The sequence below is a fragment of the Rhinoderma darwinii genome, chromosome 7, assembly GCF_050947455.1.
Source record: "Rhinoderma darwinii isolate aRhiDar2 chromosome 7, aRhiDar2.hap1, whole genome shotgun sequence".
Classification (NCBI taxonomy): domain Eukaryota; kingdom Metazoa; phylum Chordata; class Amphibia; order Anura; family Rhinodermatidae; genus Rhinoderma; species Rhinoderma darwinii.
In genome coordinates, this window is record NC_134693.1 from 115,732,515 (window position 1) to 115,757,883 (window position 25,369).

General features: G+C 42.3%; 1 protein-coding gene across 4 annotated transcripts in view; it reads right to left on the reverse strand.

Annotated features, from left to right (window-relative positions):
* Nucleotides 1-25,369, reverse strand: part of PHF2 (PHD finger protein 2) — a 275,856-nt gene that overhangs the window by 245,178 nt on the left and 5,309 nt on the right. The window lies entirely within an intron of this gene.

A 25,369-nucleotide genomic window follows, 5' to 3' on the forward strand; every position in this document is an offset into this window, starting at 1 on the left:
TTATTTTAAAAACCGATCTATTTTTACCACTTTATTAGCGATTTTAGCTTTATGCTAATGAGTTGCTTAATGCCCAAGTGGGCGTGTTTTTACTTTAGACCAAGTAGACCAAGGCTTTAGACCAAGCCTTAGACTGAATGTTATCTTCTGTGGTGAAGTTGCGACTCCTTGCCATGCAGCCCGATTTCTTATAACAGAACAGATCATTTATATTGTGTCTTTATTAATACACCATATTGCGCACTTGAGAGATCTATTTCTTCATTCTCTGAGCTTGCATAATTAGAACAAACACATTTTCTCAGCTAGTCCCATGAAACAGCTGCTTAGATTTCCCACAATATCATCTGACTCTTGTGCTCTACTAAACTGAAACATGCCTAGAAGAGAACTTCAAAGTATAGAAAAGAAAGAGGCTCCTCAGAAAAGTATATAGGAGAGGAAACTGCTTTCACAAAGCAAAGGTATAATCAAGGTGATCGCCGAGAACGATCCCGATTGTTGTGTAGACTTCCTCACCGCTACCAATAAAAGGTTAATTCCCCTATTCTACTAGAAAAGATAATCATCACGTCACATTAGGGATGTCACGATACCAGAATTTGGACTTCGATACCGATACTTCGTTTAGTATTGCGATTTCGATACCAATTTCGATACTTTGCCAACAGTAATAAAAATAAACAATTCTTCCGTTTTCTGATGTGAGGCGCGACGTGTGATTAATTTTGAATGCGCCTCACATTAATAGTAATTAATCCCCTCATGTTTCTCAGTCATAATGGGTTAATGTACGAGGTACATGATGGGGTTAATTACTATTAATGTGAGGAACATGGAGGTTAAATTCATCGCACCTCGCACCTCACATTAATAAGTGAATGAAAGCCGTGTTTTTCATTTTTTTTACAGCGTACACATCATAAATGATGTAAAAAAATTGTTGTGCGCGCCATTACTGAATGTGTGAATATTTTATGTATTGAGACTTATTTTAATGCTTACTGTAAAAAAGGTGAATGTGTATTTTTTTTTAAATTTAACAATACTTTGTTTTTACTTTATTTTTTAACTTTAATGTACTGACATATATCAGATATGTGCCAGTACATTAGCCTGTGGACAGATAATACACAGGCAGTTGTTAGGACATACCTCAGTATGCCCTAACAACAAGAAATATGGTAAGACAGCCCTGGGGTCCGTCAATAGACCCTGGGCTGTCTGCCCATATATGGTATGGCCCTCGATCGCGTCACAGGAATTCCCTGTGACGCGATCCAGGGGCATCCCTCCTTCTCATTTTCTCCTGAATGCTGCAGTCAGCTGTGATCGCAGCATTCAGGGTAATAACGGCGGAGATGAGAGGTTTCTCTGATCTCCGCCGTTATAGAGCGGGGCTGCGGCTGTGTAATACAACCATTGCCCCGCTCCTCGTGCGCGGTCAGCATGAGGAGATGCGGCCGGCGCTGCACTAATGAGCGGCAGTTCAGGCACTGGAGACAGAACATGGGGGTGTTTTGTAGAGCGCCCGTCCTTGTTCTGTCTTCAGTGCCGCTGCTCATTAGTGCAGCGCCGGCCGCATCGCATCATGCTGACCCCGCGAACTTATCATGACTCAGGAGCGGGGCTGTGGCTGAATTACACAGCTGCAGCCGCGCTCCCATACATTCATGTATTACTATACTGAGCTGTGCGGCTGCGCAGCTCAGTATCGAAATAACGGAAATAGCGGTATTGAACCGTTTAGGGATGCACAGTATCGAAACAGCATCGAAGTTTCGATGCACCGTGCATCCCTACGTCACATTGTACAGAAAACATGCTATAGCCACACATACAAGTATCTGTTTCTTCTTGGGCTAATAGCCTACTGACACTTAATACAGAATTATAGCACATCTCCAACCAAATAATAGTCATTGGAGAACAACCGAAAAACCTAAGCAAAAAATGTAAGGCCCATTGGTAACCTACAGTAGTTCCTGTGATTTTCACAGCCCTGAGTCTTGTAAAGGCTTCGCTGGTTGACCGGCAGCAAATCTCAGAAACATAAATAATGTCATTTTCTATTGATGGCCTATCCTCTGTCCGACCTCCAGCACCCCCATTGATCAGCTGACTAAAGGGGTTGCAGCGTCTTCAAAGTTTACCAGTCACAGCGCTGTACACATTCGTAGTTGTTGTGCCTTGGATTGCAGTTCCAGTCCCTTTGAAGTGACTTGGACTGAGGTGCAATCCCAGGCACAGCCCACTACAGATGTGTACGGTGCTGTGACTGGTAAACATTAAGGCTGGGTTCACACAGAGGTTTTCGCAGGCAGAAAATCTGTCTCAAAATTCCGTGTGGAATTTTGAGGCAGATTTTTCTCCCTCGGCCGTTGAAAAAATGTGTCAAAAACTCTGTGTGAACGGACAGGGGCAGTTCACACAGAGTTTTTTTTACGTGGAAACCGCACCAAAAAACGTCTGAAAATGCCTCCCATTAATTTCAATGGGAGGCGGAGGCGTTTTTTTCCTGTGAGCGGAAAAATTCGGCTCGCGGGAAAAGGAAGGGACATGCCCTATCTTCGGGCATCTACGCCTCAGACCTCCCATTGACATCAATGTGAGGGAGAGGAAGCGTATTTTGCAGCGTTATTTGCTCGCAACGCTCAATGGCCGTGGGCGAAAAACGCAGTGAAAATCGGCGTGCAGGCAGAGAAAAAATTCCAAACAGAATTTTGAGGTAGATTTTCCGCCTGAAAAAAAGTGTGTGTGAACCCAGCCTAATGACACCGTGGCGTTCGTCACTGCAACCCCTTCAGTCAGCTGTTTGGCATGGGTGCCAGTAGTCGGACAACCACCGATCGGATATTGATGACCTATCCTAAGGTTAGGCCATCAATATAAAATTCCCTTTGAACCCTTTAAAAGGCAAGGTTAAAAGGTGTAATCCCAATTGGACATCCCCCTTTCAGAATGTAGCTGAATTCTGCAGGTTCGGTTGAGTCCCCCAGTGTATAAGTCACTCTTTGTCACAGCTCTACTCTCTGGCTCACAGAAGAGGGTACCGAGCGTGGGACCCCCACCCTCTCATGACGTGCATTTGCCCGAATAGATCATATGGACTGTGGTTATCCAGTTAAGACAACCGCTTTATCTGTGGTGAACCTTCACTTGTATATTATGGAAATGCATTCAAAGGTGTTTTTTTTTTCTAGGACGCATATTGACGACCTCTCCTGGACCCCCGGCCACTAGTAGAACGATGGGGTACTTGAGCATCACATTCCCTTCAGTCTGCAGATCGATGGTGGTCCTCCTGGAACAGATCAACCATTAATGGCCATTAAAGTTTTATTATTCAAATTGCTCCTATTAAAAGGAGCAATTCTGGAAGTAAAAGGATATGCACATCCCATAAATGTGCAAACCATGAATGTTTTACACATATCAAAAATTATAAATATTTTTTTTTTGCATTCTAGGAATTCTAGCCAATTGCAATGTTCGATTTCTTGAAGACGTACTCCAGATGTATTTAGTACAGCAATTAAAATGTATATACAAATAAAAATGAAACATTTTTCCTCACAGAAATGTTGACAGAGCAGGCGATGTTCAGAGGATGCAGCAGTGATCTAATATACCTTTATTACATCTCCCCATAGCGATGACCGCACTCATACAACATATCTGATGCAACGTCCGCCCCGGCAGTGAGCTGATGTCACTGGCTTCAGGCTTCTTTCATCCCAGAAGCTTCACAAATGCAGACAGGTTATCATTAAAGTACAATTATCAGACTTGGCAACAAACACCAGGATTCTGAGACTTCATGCTATAAAAATTATATCTGACAAGTAAGGTAAAGAAAATACCCATGAAGACTTCATTTACCCAAGCAGAACATAGTCACATTGGAGTGTGGTTCTAATAAGGGAACAGGCGCATTCTTACACATCAATGGGTAACTACAGCGGTACTTCATACGACTATTTATCATGCCAACATCTGAGGCCCAAAAGAGAGGATTTCATGGGAAGCCACAGCATGATATTAGCGGGGGAAAAATCCTGCCTGGAGGCCATGTGTGTCTCGTAATATATTTTTCCAATCAGAAATAAAACAGAATGATACATCTGTATGAGGACTACCACCGATATAGTTACTTATCTGCCGCTTAAACATTGAGCGCTCCTGCACCTTCGTCTCAGCGACCCCCACCGATCCAAACTTCTGATATGTCTCTATGACACTTAGGGTATGTTCACACGGCAACGCCAATTACGCCTGAAATTACGGAGCTGTTTTCAGGCGAAAACAGCTCCTGAATTTCAGACATTTTGACACGTGCACGCGTTTTTTGCGGCGTCTTTTACGGACATAATTGGAGCTGGTATTCATTGGAATCAATGAAAAACGGCTCCAATTACGTCCCAAGAAGTGACATGCACTTCTTTGGGACGGGCGTATTTTTACGCGCTGTCGTTTGACAGTGGCACGTAAAAAAAAAACCCCCCGTCTGCACAGAACACCGTAAGACCCATTGAATTCAATGGGCAGATGGTTTGGAGCCATTTTTTCGGGAGTAGTTCGAGGCGTAAAACGCCTGAATTACGTCCGTAAATGGGGCGTGTGAACATACCCTTACAATAGGGATGTGGAGAATTTCAAATTCTGTTTTGAATGCCCTGCAAGTCAACCACCAAACTATAGGTCGCTGTATATGGCAGTCGACAGTATACGAGTGGACACAGAAGAAAATAAAAAAACAAGCATGTAGAGTGTTTCCCACTACCCTTCAGGCCCAGGTAAACCCATTAACCTGGCACAGGCCAACAGTGTGCTTTCGGCCTCTTTTGGGGTGGTATGCATCGGTAAACCTCTGTTTTATACTATATAGAAAAGGGCAGCAGACTGAGCTTTCCTATACAATGGGCCACAGCAAAAGATCGTTGTGGGCAATGGCCGACGTGAAAATTTTCTAAACGCTGGGGACACCCAATGGTCGGGAGAACAGGAGTCCCGAACCCCCCCCCCCCTGTTCGACCACAGTGAGGAGGACATTGAATGGAGCGGCGGTCAACCATGTGCGCTGCTGCTCCATTCAAAGTGCTCGACTGCTTCAGTCATTCTCAGTCATAGAATTGAGCGGCAAGCACATGCTCGGCCATCGCTCCATTCAAGCTCCTCCACACTGCAGGGGGGTGCTGTGAAGAGGTACTAAATGTTTGGGACCACCGTTCTCACGATCGGTGAGGGTCTCAGCCGTGGGACCCCCAGCGATCATAAAATGTTCACCTATCCTGTGGATAGGTGACAATTTATGATTCTGGGAAAACATTTTTATGACTTCCCATAATACTATAATATATTTTCATAGGCTCACTGAAGGTAAAATTACACTTGAGCGCTTTAGTTCTGGGGGGTTTTTTTTTGTTTGTTTTTTTTAAATTCCCATTTTTTTGGAAACAGTTTAATATTAGGGATAACTTTGACCCATGGCTTGATATAACGAACAGATAATCTAATAACCAACACTATCTTGGCTGGAAAAAAAATGCCATCTCCTTTTACTTTGGAGTCGAATATTGATCATCCGCAAATAAGAGCGTTCAGCTTGCCGATCACACCTCCAATATGGCCCTGTTTATTTAGTGACACACGTCACTACTGCTATTTGTAAGGAGAACCGTCAGTGAGATGCACAATTGCTGGAAGCTGTCACTCATCTCCCACACATCATCAGAGTGTTGTGGCACATAAATAGCTATGGGAAAACACAATCCCGCTCTCTGTCATTATCACAATTGCACTAACAGATATGAAACCTACAATAATCATAATGACAGATATGTGTTATTGACAGCCCCAGAACAGGAACATATGAGGGAGATGGTGAATGTCCAAGTCTCAGGCTGCGGAAGGAGCAGCAGTCATCGGATAAGGGGCACGTCTATTCCACGAGGCTTTGGAAAGAAGCAGATAAGGTGCACGTTACAGGCAGTTTCAGATGAGGGATGACAAAAGTCTGTACATATTATATCATCTGCTGAACAGAGAAATAAAAGCGCCTTTTATCTGTCTGTCCCCCGCAACAAATGCTAGCAACTATTCCAACAGTGCGTATTGTAGTGTTACACGTACACAAACATGTCTGGTCAAAGCGTGATCCGACAGAACGTGCCAAACAGAAAGATCTCCCAGAGAAGAGAGAAGCTCCCGAGGCTTAAACCCCAACAATAGGTTCCATATTTGAACAGTGTCCTACCCCCTAAATTTGTAAGACCTCCAGAAAATATCTGCCATGAGAATATGCCGTCCTATTACAGGGCAGCATATTATAATGACCGGTCCACAGAGTTATTATACCAAACAGCGCAGATTTATTAATACGGTCTAAAATAAAGACTGTAGAAAAAGCGCCAAAGTTATCACCATTGCGCAGGCTGGATGATAGATTTGGCGCATCTTGATAGTCCGCTGGATTCTTTCTTAGCGGCTATAAAACACAATATTTTTTGTGCCATTTGTTACAATATTCCATCGGACCAGTCTTAGGGTATACTTACACAGGGCAGATACGTAGCGTTAAAGCATACATTGTATCCGCCCTGGTCACCACAAGGAATTCCGCCAGAAAAACTGCACCAAGTCGTGGTGCAGTTTTTCAGCCGGAATGTCCGCTGCGGAAATCCTGCAGTAAAAAAAAAAAAAAATACTTGCCATCGCGACGCGTCTCTCCAACGTCTCAGCCCATGTGACCCAGGAGGCCGGTCTGGACAAAGAGACACAGAATTTTGGGTACGTATAAGATTTTTTTTATTCCGAGTTGCGTTTTTTTTTGTGGCGGAAAGCTGCGATTCTGCCTCAAAAAACGCAGCATATGCAGGTCAATTTCTGAGCGTTTTTTCCACTCCGCATTTACGCAGGGTGTGGATGAGATTTGTTCAAATGCTGCGGATTTTCCACAACGAAATTAGTTGCGGAAAATACGCAGTAATTACTCTACGTGTGAACTTACCCTCAATAATATGCTGCTCTTAAATAGGACTGCACATTTTGATGAGCGGTCATTCAGCTTTCCCAGACTTCTGAATGGCTAGCCTTGATGAGCAGTGACACATACCCACTGTATATCTCAACTTTGCTGTTCCCAATAATCTCCCGTAGATTTGAATGGAGAGAGATGTGGAAATGTGTGACCATCTCTCCATTCGATCTCCGCCTAGATGTGGTGATCATGTCATCTGGTGGAACGGGGGTTATGAGACCCCCGTTCTCTCAATAGGTGGTGGTCACAGACATGAAACTTCAACCTATCAGACATTTATGGCGTATCCTGTTATACCATAAAATGTCAGTGCTGGAAAACCCCATATTTAAAGCAACATCAAAGGTAGATGTCAACTATAAACTATCACTATATAAAAGCATATTTTCCCAGCAGCCATAACAGACTGCAAAAAATATAATAAAATCAAAGAAAAAGCTACTGCCATTGTGGCAGCCGAAGGTGGGCAAGATTTATCTGACTATTCAGTGATGCTAACGCAAGGGTCGTGGTTGCGGCAACCTCTCCTACTTTCTCATGAAAATGGCTGTTACAATGAATATAATAAATAGCTGCTACTACTCTGTGTGAGCGTGGGGGGGGGGATCTCCTGAACTTCTAATGTAAAAATTCATGTAACAGGTACACTCTGGAGTTTCCTATTGTAATAGATCATCAGTATGTCCTTCATAATTTCCTAAGGGTCAGTTCCCTTGGAGCTGTTTGTCAGGCAGGCAGATTTTGAAATGGAAACGTTTTGACGCTCTTTTTATGAACCAAATAAAAAAACCGCAGACTGTTTTGGACAATAACCGTGCTATAAAATGCTTCAAACAAGCGGCGCATTTTATTCTGGCTCCTATTGATTTTTAAGGGAAGATCAAAGGAGGAAACCGCTCCAAAAATGAGCATGCCGCTGAGACCCCCCCCCCCCCGCGATCAGTCAAAAGCCACCCTAGAAAAGAAACACCTCCTGCCTATCATTGAAATCAATTGGGGGGGGGCGATTTAAGGCGTTTTTTGGCGCCGATTCCAACGTGGTTTCTGCATCAAAACATAACTACTTGGCCTGCAATTTGGGAAGCAGCAGCCATGAATCTGCTCGACACATCCAGATCTCCATGCTCTTGTGGAAATGTATCCAAGGGCCGGTTCACATCAGCGTTGGCTTTCCATTCAGGGGTTCTGTCTGAGGTTTCCGTCGGGTGAATCCCTCAACAGAAAGCCAAACGGAAACCTTAGCTTCCGTTTGCATCACCATTGATATCAATAGTGACGGAAACATTGCTAATGGTTTCCGTTTGTCACCATTCTGGAAGGTTTCCGTTTTTTCAACTGAATCAATAGCGCAGTCGACTGCGCTATTAATTCCAACGTGGTTGTTGCATCAAAATTGGTGACCAAAAAAATTTGTGAGCTGACCCTAATAAATAACTACTTGGACTGAAATTTGGTAAGCAGCAGACATGAATCGGCTTGAACTTTCGACTGCGCTATTGATTCTGTCGAAAAAACGGAAACCTGCCGGAATGGTGACAAAAGGAAACCATTAGCGATGTTTCCGTCACCATTGATATCAATGGTGATGCAAACCAACAAAGGTGACGGAAACCTCCGACGGAACCGCTGAACGGAAAGCCAACGCTGATGTGAACAGGCCCTTATGGAGTTCTTCTTGAAATGACCTGTATTACACAACATCTCAAGGTGGCCACAAACTCTCCATCAAAGGAATATAGAAATTCAGCCTGGTAAAGCATGAGGGACCTAAAGATCTTTTTAGTCAACAATTAGTGGATGTTTGGAGACGGCCATACACATAAAAATATATACATAAAAATCTAGCAACCAGTTTTCGATTGTTAGAACGTAGAATTGCAGTTCTGCTGGATACAACTACAATGCGAGACTAGTGTCAAAGCCAAGCTCCATAATAATATCATATCATCCATCAATCAGTGGTTTGTTCCATAGACATCATATAGTTGGCTGAAAAATTCAACATGGTGCTTATCGGACAATAACTAGTCTTATGGACAAAAGAACATGATGGATTAATTGCTGATGGGTGGAGTGAACCATTCAAAATTGTTCATTTCAGTAGACATCTCTCATATCTAGTGGCACAGCAGGAGTCCAAACTTTTGCTTTTCTTCTACTGGACTTTTTTGACTAGAAGGGTTCATGCATACGAGTGAATTACAGGATCGCACAACTTTAGAGTTGTATGGAGCCATAATATGGCACTCTGGGGCCCCACATATGCCTCCGATTTCATACAGAGGCACAGTTTTATTTTATTTTTTTATTGAATTCTATAGGTAATCGACAGTAAAATAAATTATGGCTTGACCCTCAAACTAAATTTTGGAGAGGGGAAAAAATTATTCTAAAACATTTTTTGAGATTTTTTTTTATTTCTTGCATCAAATAGTCCAGAAAATGCTGTAAATTTGTCATATCTGCTGCATATTCCTCCCATGTGATAAATGTGGCTTCCCAGAGACTATTTATACTTTTTAAAAAAAACGAATTGTAAATTGACCTTAGAGCTTACAAAAAAAATAAAAAAATATATAGAATAATGTCTGTTTATTTCCATGCACAATTTTGTTTTTTCTGTCGGTGATTCATGACAGACATTATTCTAGTTTCAAACAAAATATAAAGAAAACAGAAACAAACAAAAAAAAGTCGTATTGACTAAAGCATAATATACTGCATTATTTTATCACCACAACACTGGAATCTGGCTGTGTAATGAAGTACGTAATCGATGGACACACAAAGTTATTTAATTGAAGACCGGCCAGTAAATTATAGATCATATAAAAATTCCAGGGACCTTGAAGTGCAAGACGGCAAACAAAATATCTGACTGGAGCTTTCTGACATTCTGTTTGTAATTGGAAGCGCCAAGTCAGCGGAAATGCAGGATGTGATGACATGTAGTGATATATAATATGGGAATCTTGGTCGAAATTTTTAGTTTGCAACACCAAAATCTGAACGCTCGGCATCATATTTGTCTATCATTTTAGTCACGAAGGGTTTATTTAATGCACCAGGAGTTCTGCTCATGAAGGTTTTTTGATACTGCACTGACTTTTATATTCAGCTTTCATCTCCATCACATCGGAGAAACCGACTGTCTTGAAAATAGCCAATCAGAACATTAGAACGGGCACTATTCTTGTGTCAGTAGCTGTTCTTTCGCAGGATTGTCTAAGGGCTCATGGACACCGCTATATCATGGCTCCGTACAAGCCCCAGGTTGTACGGAGCCATTATACCTGTATGCCAATATCCATAAAAGTTTATGGACCACACTGTACAGAATTCACCGTATGGGACGCCGTATTATGGAGATATTCACCCCGGAAAATTTCTCCATAACATGGTGCCAATTGGAGGCACCATACGACAGCACGCTCTGCCTGACACTAGAAGCTACCCGTACCCAGTGTATTTTTTTTCTTGCATCCCCATTTAAAAAGGCTTACCCTTTAGAACTTCCCTGACAGACTGTCCGGTCGAGGGCGCCCATGAATCCAGAGAAAGCACACTATATTTTGACAATTACAGTAACAAAAATACACAAGGAACAATTAAAACCATAAGTGAACATTCACACGACAGTGAAAAAAGAACGGCCATTAAAACTGATCAACTGTCTGTTTTTCATGGCCATTTTGAATCAGTGTCTCCAAACTTTCAACCATTTCCAGTCCGTCTGTCCGTTTTTAATGGCTGTTTGTCATCCGTTTGCCATGGCCATTAAAAAAAGGATGGATTTCATTTGTCAGGTTTTTTTTGTCCCAACCCCCTGAAAACACCACAGTGCCCATGTAGAAGTGCCCACTGTTGATAATGCCCACATAGTGCCACTGCAGAGTGCCACAGTGCCCACATATGAAGTGACATAGTGCCCACATACAAAGCGCCAGAGCCCAAATAGTGCCACAGTGTCCCCTGTAGATAGTGCCACACCTCCCATATAGTGCCACAGTGCTCATGTAGATAGCGCTAGAATGTTCCCCGCAGATAGTGGCACACCCTATATAGCACCATCCACCTGTAGATAGCACCACCCCCCCTTATAGATAGCACCACACACCTCCCCTGTAGATAGCACAACTGTAGTTCACTGTAGGAGCGGAATCCCTCTGGCTGTGGATTCTCCTCATAGACTGAGACCCTGACGTCTCTGTCCATATATGGACAGTGATGTCAGGAGAGCAGAATCCTCTGCCAGAGCGGGCCGGGGATTCCGCTCCAGGAGTAACCACTTGACGTCACTGTCCATACATGGATAGACGCCGGGGACTTCTCCAGGAGCGGAATCCCCTGCCAGAGGCGGGTCAGAGATCTTGAGATGCACTGGCCGGGGATTCCAATTGTTGAAAGCCCTGACTTCACTGTCCTTACATGGACAGTACTATCAAGGGCTTCCCTGGGCTCAGCGCTCAAAGTACCGCTGTGTGCGGGGAAGTCCTCGCCCAGGATCAGTTTTTACCGGCCGTTACAAGGATTTGTTTCCTGAAAAACGGCCAGTAAAAACTGATCAATTGACTTCTCTGGGATTCGTTTGGCCGTGAAAACGACCAAAAATTGGACATGTCCTATTTTTTGACGGCCAGTGTTCACGGGCCTTTAAAAAAACAGCTGTGTGAACACACCCATAGAACTTCGGTGTTCTGAAAACGGCCATGTGATGGCCGTTAAAAAAGGGCCGTCACACGGCCGTTTTTTTATGGTTGTGTGAATGTAGCCTAGATATCACAACTTACAGTCTAAATGATGCTACTACTTAACTTGACACAGATTCCACATGTAATTTTCTTAGCTGTCTAACAAAAAAGGTGCTCAGATAAATTCACTGGTGGAATACGAGAAACAGGTTTTTCCGGATGAACATGTCTAGATCCGGAAAAGACAAGAGGATTTTGTTTGCTAATAATGCCATGGATAAGCACACCTCTGAATAGTGTCTTCAACTCTTGAGAACAAGATATGAAGCTCTCCAAAATGAAATGACCTGGGTGAAGAATTTTCTTTCAATAATGGTTACCCAGCACAGACCATGCAGGAACACAACCAGAAAACCATCATCTTCTTTTAGTTCACTCTTAATACTGTACAATAATATAAATGGCATTTAACCAAAAGGAGGCAAAGAAACAGGATGTGCAAAATATATGGAGACCGTTCCGTGGCACCAGCGGAGCTTGGCTGGTACTGCCAATCCAAGGGAGCCCATAACCTCTTACAAGAGATGGAATGTATGCATTTGGCCCCCTGGTCTCAGGACTGGGCAGGTCTGGTGGTGACAACCAGCAGAGAATTTAGCGAAGGTATACAATTAAATTTATTGTATGGCACTCAATACCCTCCATACATACAAGAATAGAATTCCTAAAGATCCACTTTAACCTCCATTCACATTCTGTAAGTGGTGGAAACCAGTAATTATTCTGTAAAAACACAATACCTATGAATGAGACTTCTTCCTCTGAACGACCATCATTCCCACCACAACAATACTACAGGAAATCTCATATTGAGTTTAGTGTAGACAAATATTTTCATTTTGATAATTTTTTAATAAATGTTACCTAATGATTGGGTAGACAGGGCACACCCAGAGACAATTCTTCCGGAATCTAACACAAGGCTAAATATAGCGCAAAAGAAAAAGCAAAGTAGTCTTGGTAAACCACAAGTAAAAATATGAATGAAATCGAATAAAAGAATCATTCATACCAAACATTACATACACGTTGGAAAATAACATCCCAGTAAGCACATATTATTTCTCTCAAATCTTCACGGTCTCTTACGCCTCGTAACGTTTTCCTGTTCAGAGCCATTTCTGTAAATAAGGAAATATACTAGGGGTCTTTTAAGGTAGGTAACTGCACCTAAAACATCCTGAAACTCATACCTATAAAGTCTTTTTTCTAACAATCGTTATGATTTTTGAACAAAAAAAATTGTTTATGTTTGTGTCCGTTGTAAATACCCCAAATACATAATGACTTTATATAGATGTTAGTTAAACGTTAGTTAAATTAATGCAATGTTAGTTTGTAAAAATAGAAAAAAAAGATGAACCGTTAAACGTAGGTATTTATTTTTTCGAATTTCCCTGGGGAGAAATAAACTTCGTTCCTGTATTGTCTGTATATACAGTGCCGCAGGGGACATGTGCTCTTTAGGCAACTGAAATTAATGGGACTTAATAGACAGAAAAGTTTCCAGCCTAAGGGCTTATTCACACGAACGTGGGGAAACTCGGATGTGAAAAATGGACGTTTTTCACGTAGGAGTTCCACCTGTGAGTCTATGGAGGGTTCTGTGAAAACGGAAAAAAGTAGGACATGTTCTATTTTTCAACGGACCCGTCACACAGTCCGTTGAAACAACGGCCGTGTGAATGGCCCCATTGAAATACATGCGTCCGTGTGACGCCCGTTGTTTTGATGGCCATCACACGGACGTATTTAACATTCGTGTGAATAAGCCCTAATATAGTCTCCGGAGGGGATGGAATATTGCCCCCTTCCCTAAACACCAGGGAGTGGCAGGGGAGCTGCTACCAGATCATCTGCTGTTACATTTCTCATCAGAGAAGGCGACCCCCTGGGCTGCAATCAATTTGGTGCTGGCTAACCTAGGGGTGGAATGTCTAAAGAATCTACCCTATCTTCCCTTAAAAACTCTGTAATTAGGTATCGATTTTTCCTGCAGGGTTTCCAGGTTGCGGTCCCTAGAGTGGTCACCAATTGGTAGAAGGTGCGCTCAGACAGTAGCTTATACATTACAGGTACCAGGCGAAAAATCCATGGAAGCAAGATGAGAGCTGAATCCAGAAACAAGGCCAAGGTCAGGTTCAAGACAAACACAGGAATGTACCTTAATTCACATAGGGCTGTCAGCTGGACACTGCTAAATACGCTGCCGGGCTTGTAGTCACCAGCAGGTGCCAGTCTCCATGACAGTGGCTGAAAACAGGGAACTGCAAACAAAGACCAGAGGACGTTGCTGGAGTGAGGGGTGCTGAGGCTGGTTACATGGCAACCAGATGCGGCAGGCAGCTGTAAGGGGGAGCACCACGACCACCAACGGAGAAGTGAGTAACATCTGCCTTATCTAGAACTTCAATAGTACAATAAAGTTGTCATTTATCACTAAACACCCTGTGCCATTGGCATGACTCTGTTGAACCTGCCCTAATCTATACAACAAACCTGAAATGTGAGTTGCAGAAAATAGGTAATGTCAGCTTATTGCGTGTGCTCCAGCGGTTTAAGTGGAATACCAAGAATGAAAAAAATGTAAGAAAAAATATGTTTATATATCTGATAATATATTCCATTTAAAATACATACTGCCTTATACCAGTTTTAGAAATAATGGTCAGTCACGTCGATTGCTGTGAGACATATGCCCATCCTCAAAGCCCCACATGCACCATCAGCACGCAGAGGAAATAATCAGACGTATCACATTAATACTTTCTAATATGCTGAAGAATCTCTGTATACAATAATGGGTGCTTGTTGGCTCCCCTTCTCATGACTGGATTTTAAACCTGATCATTGGACTAGACCAAAAAATAAATAAAAAAAACACAACCATGTATATCTAGCTATAGTGCATTCTCTTGGATTATTATGACAAGACTCCTCAAATCGGGAAGCACTGGTTATCCAAGAAGCAAATAACCAAAAGCAATCCAGCCGTATTCAAATAGAGATTTCAAATACAACAACCCTTAGGTCTTTTCTTGAGTAAAGGAAAATAACTCATCTTTAGTGAAACAAATAATATATTCTACTTTAGCTCCACTTTTTAGACTACACTTCTATTCTTTTAGCAAATAATCAGAAAAAAAAAAAAAGAAAAAGAAAAACAAAACACTTTTTGATTTCTCTTCCTTCTTCTAAAAAGCATCGTCAGCCTAATCCACTGAAAGCCTAAGGAGAAGGCACTTCCAGTACACACTGGAAAATGTTTTAATCCCTAAGAATCAATGAATTTCATTTCAATAGTAAGTGTGGATGAAAACATATAATAATCAAGTTACTTAGAAAAGAGTACGAAGACCACAAAGCTGAAACGGTAATATCGGTTTTTCCGTTTTAAGAGGAACCCAAAACTGCAATATTCTTCCCTCCATTGTGGCGGCAGTTTCCCCTCCATTGTGCGGTCGTTTTAGTAATCTCGCCCTGTGCTTGTTTTGGAGGTGGAAAAGGAGGTCACATTGATGCAGTTGGAGCAGGTCACACTATTTTTCCCCCTCCGATACTTGACACCCCAGATTGCCGTGATAACAGGAAGCAAGATTGGCCAATCGCAACTCGTATGAACAACTAGATGGTCTATCTGCAGAGCTGTACTCCTATAGTGTGTGATTTACATACCCAGTATAAAAGGTCGGCGATGACTTTCATTGGGCATAGGTCATAATTCTTGTGACCAACTCTCTTTTGCATTGACATGCAGTTAGGGAATTCCCATTAACACATTGCATTACTTCCATGGTTAGTATTGAATCATTGGTAGACCATGCTCCATTCTGTTATTACAGCTTGCTATAAAATCCCTGGAAAGTTGCAGCAGAAAAGAATATTAATAATACATACAATGGGTGTGTGTATTTACTCCTCCATCGCCTATGCCGAGCAAGCAATATACATGAGATATCCGCCAGCAGATCCCAACAATTTTTAGGTCTACGGTGACCAGCAGACTTTCCCTTGATGGCTGTCATTGGGGAAACAGGGATAGGACAGGTATAATTTAAGCCCATCTGATTTGTTTCCCTCAAACGAGCGATGCCAGAGTTATGTGAAAGCCACTGATCGGCGACAGTAATTTCACCTTAAAGGGGTTGTCCCACAATGTAACATCTTTTCGGAAACTCCAGTACCTGCATAATACCATGAATAGAGGAGTGTACTTTGTGCCTCCTTTCTCACTTCTCTTGCCCCCAGTTCTTCTTTGTCATTGCATTGACTAAAGTGGGCGTCCCACCTATTTGGATTGGGAAACTATGTTCCCCAGAAGCATCCTTACATCTCCTGGGTCCTCCATCTCCTCTCCTCTCCTGTGCGCATTACACTATGCATGTTGACCCTGTGCACAGACATTGGAGAAAGCATGCATGCACCATGTCTCCACACAGGCAAGGAGAGAGACCAATTATAGAAGAAGAGAGGATTACACCGCACATGCTTGACCAGTCGCTAGAGGACTACTGGCGGATATAACCAGATATCAACATAAACTGACAATAGGGGTACTTGGGGGGGGGCAAGTGCTCTTTAACAATGCATTCTGGTTTATTAAACATATTACATAACAATGGGAATTACTTTAGATTGCGGTGATACCCCTTTAACGCTGCATATCTGGGCATCCAGCAATAAAAAAGACATGGAATTCATCTGTCATTGTTGCCCCAGCCCTGATAATGGGACCCTACAGACTTTACTACAAAGCTGAAAAGTGAGCTGCTCTAGTGACTAGTGACACTAGACTAATATTTCAGTATTTATTTTCATATTGAAAGTCGAAACAAATGTTTTGTTAAAAAATCTGATGATCGATTTCCTTTGCCCTCGATTCCAATCTCCTCCTTGTACACTGGTATCTTCCGCTATTTCAAGCATATTACCTGAAATCCGTCATTAACCAGCCGTGTCTTCTATAAAGATCCTACATAATGAAGCAGCATTTAAGAAGTTTGATGTTTCCATTAACTCTATGTTATTCAATGTTCTTTACGAACAAAAGAACATTTAATTTCTTCTTTCGTTACAAAGAAAAACACCAGCAAATCACATCATTTCAAGTTCCTTCATTATGGCTAATGGATTTTTTTTTTTTCCCGAAGAACATCTTCATACTGGTAAAAGAAATCTGAGAAAATAATCAGGCTTCACAAAAGTGATTGTGTTTAGAACAAACTGGGGTTATTTTATATTATTTAAAGTATATATTCCAGCATGTTAAAAATTGATGGCAGAGGGGTGCCTCAGGGTGCCCTGATAAAGTGCTAAAAAAAATGTATACGAGGGAATATCTGTGGTCAAGCCACCGGGTGACCACGTACAGTTCTCCATAACCTTAAAGAAGCACTCTGGCACTAGGCTTCCATAGAGAGACCGACCTCCGGTAAATGCAGCAGACGCTGTAGGATTCATAGTCAAAGTGTAGGTCACGTGACAAAACGGCAACCCGGAACGGAGCGGATAACTTTAAAATAACGCGCCCAGAAAGAGAATACACGTCACTACCTTTCACCTAGTCATGGTTACAAACGCAGGGTTTGTAAAATGTTGCTGCAGCTCTTTTAAAAAAATGTCTGACTATGGTTGTATCTTTTTGCAACAGCTAAGGCTTCGTTCACATCTGCGTCAGGGCCCCGTTCTGGCGTTTCATCGGAGCTTCCCGTCAGAACGGAACCCGAACTGAAACAAAACGGAAACCATGGGTTTCTGTTTGCATCATCATTGATTTCAATGGTGACGGATCTGGTGCAAATGGTTTCCGTTTGTCTCAGTTGTGCAAGGGTTCCATCGTTTTGACGGTATCAGTAGACTACGGTATTCATTCCGTCAAAACGACTGAACCCTTGCACATCAGAGACAAACGGAAACCATTTGCACCAGGTCACCATTGACATCAATGGTGATGCAAACGGAAACATCTGGTTTCCGTTTGTTTCAGTCAGGGCTCCGTTCTGACGGGAAGGACCGACAGAACTCCAAAACGTCCTGACGCAGAAGTGAACGAAGCCACAGAAAGAAAAACTGAGATTTACTGTATGTAAAACAGATACAAACGTATAGCATTACGTTTGCATACGTCATCCATTGAGATCAATGCTAGAAAAACGTTACGTCGCGTATACCTTCTTTTTTTATTTTTATTTTTTTTTTAAGTACAGGATAGCGCAGCTTTTCAGTACTTTCAAAAAAACAGTATCCAAACGTAAACTATGACAAACATAGACCAAACGGATGCTATTTTGGTCTACATTTGACCCATTATCGTCTATGTATACGCCGAGCAATACGTTTCAATACTTTTTTAGTGTTTAAAAACGTATATGCTTGGCGGAGGGCACAAACACGATGTGAATGGGACCTTACCGGAGGAAGTGAAGCTCTGGAGCACAGACTGCTTCTATAACAAGACAAAAACTGAGCAATGGTTACTGAACGAGTGGCAGTTTTTAGTATATTGCTCAGGAGCATCATTTTTATGATTCTTTCAATTTGTCACTCCAATTATATAATAAAACTAGCTATATGGCACCTAGAAATTGTGGCAACAACATTATTAGGAGTGAAGTACCCATATTTTCAGGAGCAGTGAAGGTCCTAGTAGTCAAACTCGAAGGGCCAGTTCACACAGAGTTTTTTTTACAAGTTTTTTGACGCAGAAACCACATCGATAACGGACAAAAATGCCCCCCACTGATTTCAATGGGAGGCGGAGGTGTTTTTTTTCCCGTGAGCGGAAAAACCGTCTCGTGGGAAAAAGAAACGACATGCCCTATCTTCAGGCGTTTACGTCTCTGACCTCCCATTGACATCAATGGGAGGCAGAGAAAGCGTATTTTGCGGTGTTTTTTTGTCCGCGGCGCTCAATGGCCACAGGCGAAAAACGCCACAAAAAAACAGCGCAAAAAACTCTGTGTGAACATAGCCTAACAGATCACACTTTCGTGGCAAGCCCGCTGTCCGTCCTGGATATTTCATAACCAAACTCAAGACTATTCAGTACTGTGTAAATAATAAAGTATGAAAAATATGGAGGGTTGTGTTTGCTTTATTGTTGTACGCAGCACTACTGTACTATTTATCGCTTCCAGATGCTACTGGAGATTATATATAAAAATTATGTCACCCTCTAAGCAGCAATACACAGATGGCAGCAGCGTTTTTACACCAGCATTCCACACGTGTTTAATCCTTATTCTGCTCGATGTTTTCCAGTCAAGTCCAGGGGCTCATCCAAATAACCTACACACAGACTCTCTTAATAAGGCTTAGGGCTCATGCACATGGACATTACAGATCCGTGTTGATTTTTGGCGCATTCCGTAACTATTTTTTTTTCTGTCCCCGAATGAGGGTTTGTTTTTTGCGGGACGAGTTGTATTTTTTAGAATTATTTTGAGGTTCATATAATTTATATGGGGTACATATTAAAATGAATATATATATATATATATATACACACACACAATTCGTTTTTTTTTTACTATTTTTGCTAAAGAAAATAATATTTAATGTTAAAAAGGGGTTATTTATTATTTTTTAGGGGTTTATTTCTTACTTTTGTTGTCACTCTAGGGGACTTGATAGTGCGATCATCATTTCGCTTCTTCAAAGCTTTGGTATACTCAGTATAGGCCTGGCCTAATCGGCTTTCTCTTGTGGCAGATCTGGGAGCCTTTGTTCACTTCAATGGGAGAAAAGGCTGCAATGCCTGTGAATTGCCGCTAAATGCACGTCGACGACTCACAGGGAGCAAGAAGAAATGAAGGGGAAGTAGCGTTCGTACGAGCACCGCACCCCCTTCAAAACAGCTGATGGGCGGGAGTCCCGAAAGTTGGACCGGATCCATCAATTATTGATGGCCTATCCTGATGATAGGCCATCAGTTTTTAGTGCCTGGGCAACCCCATTAAGAAAGGATGGAATTTGACCACGGACATGCCAAGAAAGTTTAAGCTAATGAAATTATTGTTTTGCACGAATAAAAGTAGATCATTCATGGGAATAACTTTCTAGAGAAGAAGGCACGAGTCAATAAAGTGACAACAACACAGACATAAGACTTGGGGAAATTGACAGGTTAAATTGACACGCTGTTTCCTTCCTGCTGTGAAATTCTATGTTAGATGGAGAATTACTGGCATCAGAGTTTACACATTATGTAATGAATGCCTTTTACTAAGTGTAAATCTGCACACATTGCTGTTCATTTTGTTTTTATGGGTGTGTTTTTTTGGGTTTGCTATCTGGGTGGGAAAAAGTAAGCAAAAGAAGTGTATGAGTTGGGAGCGTAGAGAACGGAATAAAACATGACAAGGTATTGTCTGATAATCACAATTCTCCAGGGACTGAAGACTTAAGTTATTTTCCTCTCTATTAGAGCTCATTTCTCGACATTGAGAGCAGAGCACTTGGCAAAAGCTGGCGAAGGTTGCCATAGAAATTCCTCTTCTCTCCGCTTTGTTTTTCAAACATTTCGGCAACACCCCCCCCCCCCTTCGAAGCTCTAACCCCACCCAACCCAACAGCCACTTTCATTACAGAATAATTGGCAGCAATCTGCAATATTATTCTAAAACCTTGTAATACGTGAAAGTATTAAAGGAACGTGCTTTAGTCATGGCGTAATGTGAAATTTCTGGATATCTCCCATCGTACGGATTACATCAAGACTGTATGCCATAGACAGTAAACTAATAAGACACTGGACGATCAAGTGATTAAATGGATATAATGTGATAACTGGACGTAAGACTCTGTTCAGATCTGATTCACAGGCTCCATTAGGGGCCTCCGTCGCCGTACCGGCAAAAAATGCTGCAAGAAATAACGCAGCATACTGCGCTATATCTTCTGGTAAAACGGCACACGCCCTTGTGGAAACCCAACTGAACCCAATAAAGTCAATGGGTTACATCGGGCGTCGTTAAAGTCCACGATGCAATGGCTTTGGCATTTCCTTTTTTGCGTTTTTCTGTTCCTATGACAAAGCAGAAGAAACTAAAAACTGAGAATACGTGAATGAAACCTAAATCAGCTGCTGATTAGTGCTTAAAGTGTAGCAAAACATTTGACAAACTTCTGACATGTCATAGCTACGTGTCAGAAGTTTGGATTGGTGGGGGTCCGAGCACTGAGACCCCCACCAAGCGCTAGAACGAAGCAAATAAAGCGTTCGTGTGAGCGCTCAGCCGCTTCCTGTCTGTTCTGCTTTCTCCGGAAATAAATGTATCGGTGTACGGACTCAATAGAAAGTCTATGAGCCCGTACTCCGATACATTGGCTTTCCGGAAAAAGCCGAACAGACACGAAGCAGCTGAGCGCTCACACGAACGCTTCAGCTGCTTCGTTCTGGCGATTGGTGGGGGGTCTCAGAGCTCGGACCCCCACCAATCCAAACTTCTGACATGTCACTATGGCATGTCAGAAGGTTGTCAAACGTTTAGCTACACTTTAACATTCTGCTGGGTGTTCCAGCTGTGAGAGAGACAGAGCCGCCACAGACCTGTTCACATGGCTTGTGCTAAAACTAAAATTTTTGTATGAATAATTTACAAACATATTACATGCACGGATGTGTTGTATTTTCTTACAGTGGCTTGTAGGTTTTGTGATTATAACCCCTTGTTAAATGTACATTTCCATTACGTTTAGTTAATGAGGGATGGGGGTCCACCCTTTACAGACACCATTGAAGTGGCGAAGTCAAGAGCCCTGCTATGATAATACCACCAATGCTGGTGCACTAACCCAAGAAAACAATGTCACAATGTCATATTTTCGATAGATCATCAAGGTTGGAAGGCTAATATGAGAATGGCTTAGCAGGCTCTTCTTTTAAAGATCAGCATTCTGCCAAGTGACAAATCAATTTAAGATATTGCTCTGAAGACATGACATATGGCTTCAGCTATCTGTGGTGTGACTACAGAGGATGCTAGGGTAAGACATAAAAATAATCTATTTGTATTCACTTCAAGCTTCATATACATAAATCATATTTAGGGGATAAAACCCTTTATTTAAATAACAGAGATTGTGTAAATAAAATCCAATAGGTCAAAGCTGAGTTCTGCACATACATAAATAATGGTCATCCTTCAGCGGTCCGCTGGTGAAAGACAATGTGCCTATATAATGCCCAAAATCGGAATATTTAGTAAAATAGTAAAGCTTGAAGTTGTTGTCCACTCAAGACAACCCTGCTCTCTATACAGTTAAACCATCCCCTTAAACCCTATGTATATTGGCCCACTTTGGGAGGACTGCCCCTCTAGAAAATTTTGGGTGGTCATATAAAAAATGTGTAGTGTGCCCTATTAAAAAATATTAGAGAATGTGGAGGTAATAGAGGGTGGTTCCCCACTTTGGACCCCCATTAATTTGTCAAGGCTACTCTAGTTTTTATGTAATACATGGTTGCCAATTGACTTCCATGGGCGCCCCAAATGTAAAGGAAAAGTGTGGCCACGCTAGCAGCTTAACTCTGGCAAGAGATAAGCTTGTCTAACAAAAGGTGGTTGACCTGGGCGGACCGTCCCTTTAACCTGTGATTTCAATGCGCGAAATGATATGGCACTGTTCTTTTCTATATTTTTTACCATGCCACCTCTCCATCCATTCCTCAACTGGATGCGGCAGCTGCCTCACCAGACAGGACTGGCGTCCGGAGACCCCTGATTCTGGTGATCGCTAGTGAATAGAAATCAAAAGCAAATACCAAGAGAAAACAAGTACTAGTCTTCTCATCACTGTGTGCAGTGATCTCCCAACACAGGACTGACTGTAGCATAACCGGATACATAAGTTTCAGAGCAGAGGTGTCTACACTGTAATCCATTGGTCAGTACAGAATACATAAATGCTCTTTCATTATAGATCAGACAAATAACTTTTTTTTACTACGTTACTCCTGGAAAACCCCTGCAATCCATAAAAATTATTCTCCTATTAAATCAGCTGTGACACTGTATGATACAAACTTCCTAAAAGAGTGATATAGGAAACAATGTTAGGGGGTATGTTCACACGAGGGCATTACGTCCGTAATTGACGGACGTATTTCGGCCGCAAGTACCGGACCGAACACAGTGCAGGGAGCCGGGCTCCTAGCATCATAGTTATGTACGACGCTAGGAGTCCCTGCCTCGCTGCCGGACAACTGTCCCGTACTGTAATCATGTTTTCAGTACGAGACAGTTGTCTTGCAGCGAGGCAGGGACTCCTAGCATGGTACATAAGTATGATGCTAGGAGCCCGGCTCCCTGCACTGTGTTCGGTCCGGTACTTGCGGCCGAAATACGTCCGTCAATTACGGACGTAATGCCCTCGTGTGAACATACCCTAACAGTTCTACGGCAATCATCTTGGATGGATACAAAAAGCTCTGTCCTTCCAACAATCGAAAAGAGATATCTCCTATCATTCTTCACAGAGGCTCTTCCTGGCCTCATGCACACAGACCCCCAATTCCGACACATGCTGTATTTCCCCTAGAACCATTGCTTCTGGTCAAGAATACGTTGCATCCTGGAGGTACCACTCTGCCGCTTACAGAGAGCTTACGGTTTCGTATTGCGGCATATAACAGACAGTCCCCAGTGCTGGGTCATGGATCTCATGGTAAGAATGTATTTCTTTTTTACTTTAGAGGGGTATTCCCATCTTAGGCCTAATGCACACGACCATGGCAATTTTGCGGTCCGCAAGACCACAGATATACGTCGCCTGTATTTTCGGTCCATTTGTTCTCAAAAAAACTTCTGTAGTGCATCTGTGTGTCATCAATATTCATGGATCCGCCCAAAAAAAAAATAGGAAGGCTGGGATTGGTCATCAGTTTGCCCCAACCACCTGAGTAGGTCACATGATCTGCAAATACGAACAGTAAAATAACATGTCCACAGTTTTTGCGGCCTGGACTCGCTGCCCCCACACGGATCCGTGAACATAATGGTCATGTGCATTGGCTATATAAATGAATGGGCTATGTAAATTAATGGGTGTGCTATCCGCAAAATTGAGGATAGCACATGGACAAAAAAACACGGTCGTGTGCATTAGGCCTTAGACGTTTATGGCATATCCACAGGATATACCATAAATGTCTGATAGGTGGGGGTGCCAGAGCTGGGACCTGCATCAATCTCGAGAACGGGGGTCCACCAGACCCGTCTGTTGAGGCGGCCCCTGTATTCAGGCGGAGACCCACTGGATAGGTGGCCAGGCTTATGCAAACAGACAAGCTCACTGTTTTTATGTAACTCCAATCCGCTCCCAAACTTGGAACCCACATCTATCAGAGACTTTCTGGCAGATCCAGTAAGATGAGAATACCCCTTCAACAGGGTTTTCCCACCATGACAGAACACCGGTTAGCTCTCCTGACATGTCTGTTTTCATAAATACTGGTATTCCCCATAAAATAACAATTCTGAAGCATCTTATTGTAAAACTCTACATTGTTCCATCCCTCCGTTATTCCTCCTGGAATAGGATGAATAAATTGACAACTGAGTGTTACCAATGGGTCATGTCCCTACACATTCTGACACTGTCCATTGAGTGCTGACAGTGTCAGACTGTGTAAGGCCTAGTTGTCACTTTATTCATACATTACTAGGAGGAACAACAGAGGAATTGCACAATACAGAGCTCTAAGGGATGTCCCAGAATTGTTATTTTATGGGGTGAAAAAAATATTTACTAATGCAGCCATCTCAGGAGAGCAGACAGGTCCTCTTTAACATTGATGGAATAACGATTAGATATTCCATCAATGCCTGATCGCTGGGGGTCTGATCACTGGGACCCCTGCTGATGCGTATAAATAGTAGACTGCAAAGGTCTGAAAATAATATCTAATTCTACTTACTATACGAAACGGCAAGGTCATTATTATAATTAGCAAAAACAGATCTTTTGGGATATGTACACCGCACTGTACAGTGAAATGCTTCTTTTTCCGTGCCTTATTTTAACCCCTGAATCCAATGTCATGAATAAAATATAAATAAAGTCCCATCATTGCTTGCGCTAAGAATCGTTGACATTGAAGTCAGCTTTCTTTTCTACAGGACACGGCATCTGTTGTTCCCTACACACCGCTGCACATGCAATGCACCATATCTGGCGCCTATAATTGAGCACTATACAGAATGGGGCCAATCACTAATGTCATAGAAAGCAATCATCAGAAAACGTGGTCATACATGGACGAGTAGATACAGTACAAGTTATGATGAATACACACTGAACAAGCAAACCAGCAACACTATATACCTGACCATCAAGAACTTCCTGACGCACGGCTTCTTTAAAGGCCACGTACACCATTAAAATCATTTCATTTTTTTTATTTTATTTTATTTTATTTTGTTTGGGGCAACTTTCTAAATACTTTTCATTAAAAAATTATTTTACTTTTTGAGATACAGCTGCTTTGTATACTGTATACAGAGTAACTGTATCTAGCTCTGAAACCAGTATCCGTCAAGTTAACGGCACTGACGGGTTCAATGACAGCGGGTCCTGC